A 1,870-nucleotide genomic window follows, 5' to 3' on the forward strand; every position below is an offset into this window, starting at 1 on the left:
AGCATTTTAAAAGGGTGCTACTTTTCCTCTGACGCTCAATTGTAATAGAATTAAATGCAGTGAAGATAGAAATCTCAATTATTTACTTTCTTTAAGTTTTGTGATAAAGTATACCTAACATAAAATTGACCAATTTCACCATTTCTTTTTTTTTTAATTTTTTAATGTTTATTTATTTTTGAGACAGTGAGAGAGACAGAGAGACAGAGTGCGAGCAGGGGAGGGGCAGAGAGAGTGAGACACACAGAATCTGAGGCGGGCTCCAGGCTCTGAGTTGTCAGCACAGTGCCTGATGTGGGCGCTCGAACTCACGAACTGTGAGATCATGCCCTGAGCCATAGCCGGACCCTTAACCAACTGAGCCACCCAGGCGTCCCCAATTTCACCATTTCTAAGTGTGCACTTTGGTGGAATTACGTGTATTCACACTGTTGGACAATCATCACCACTACCTCTCCCCAAACTGAAGATGCTGTACCCGTTAAATAATAACTCCCCACTACCCCCTGCCACTAAGCCCTGGTAACCACCATGCTACTTTCTGCCTCTGTGAATTTGACTATTCCAGGAACCTCACACAAGTGCGATCAAACAATATTTGTCCTTCAGTTGGAATATTCCCTTTTCAAAACAAGTGAGCTCCTGGTTTAATGGCTGTTTAACCTCATGTTGTTATCTCCATTCCCTCTCAATAACATACTGAAATAATAGTAAAGGAGGAAAAAGGTGCAAATCCACAACCAGAGATGGGAATTGCAGTAGAAATCAAAGAGATGAGAAATTTCAACAGACTTATTGATGATGTAAAATAGAGGGTGGACACGAAGAAATATTGCACGATTCCCCTGATATGAGGTCCCTGGAGTAGTCAGATCATAGAGACAGAAGGTAGCGTGGTGGGTGCCGTGGGGAGGGGAGGGCAGGGAGGTATTGTTTAACAGGCACAGAGCTTGTGGTGATAGTTGCACAACATTGTGAATATAGTTGATACCGCTGAATCTTATACTTAAAAATAATAAAAATGGTAACTCTTCTGTCTGTTTTACTGCACATACACACAAAAATAGAGGATGGAGATAACTGGTAAAGGCAAGGACAGGAGGCCAAGAACTGGAACGCACACGGAGAGGAGTGAAACAGCAGCCAATGGCCAGTAAATCATCCCTCTGGACCCCCAAGTGCCTTGTGGTACAACAAAGGGCAAGAGCAAGATAAGGAAGGGGCTGAACCTTGCCCACTTGCCACCACTCTGAACCGGCAGCCATTTGCTGGCTTGACCTACACCCATCCCCCAGAAAAAGGGCAGAGGTTCTTCTCTAAAAGAGAATCTAACACCCCCAAACCTCCACAGTCTTGGTTCTCATATGTGCTCCAGGAGCCACCAGACTTTCGTGAAAGCCTTCAAAATGAAGAATCACACTAAGATAAGCAAAACAAAACCTACCACCAAGAGGCAAGGGCCACCCTCATTCCATGGAACTATCGGTAGAGAAAAGGCTGTACGTGGCCAGAACAGGCACCACCTGGACAAAAATGTGCCCACCTTAAATGCACACAGCCTGGACCTCAGTCCTTCATGAAGGAAATAAAGGCAACTAGGGAATGGAAAAGAACTTTAAAATATCCCTAAGCTGGGGCGCCTGGGTGGCTCAGTCGGTTAAGCATCCGACTTCGGCTCAGGTCATGATCTCACGGTTCGTGGGTTCAAGCCCTACGTTGGGCTCTGTGCTGACAGCTAGCTCAGAGCCTGGAGCCTGTGTCAGATTCTGTGTCTCCCTCTCTCTCTGACCCTCCCCTGCTCATGCTGTCTCTCGGAAATAAATAAAACATTTAAAATAAATAAAATAAAATATCCCTAAGTACTACCCCT

This window comes from Crocuta crocuta, unplaced genomic scaffold (assembly GCF_008692635.1).
Source record: "Crocuta crocuta isolate KB4526 unplaced genomic scaffold, BGI_CrCroc_1.0 scaffold121, whole genome shotgun sequence".
Classification (NCBI taxonomy): domain Eukaryota; kingdom Metazoa; phylum Chordata; class Mammalia; order Carnivora; family Hyaenidae; genus Crocuta; species Crocuta crocuta.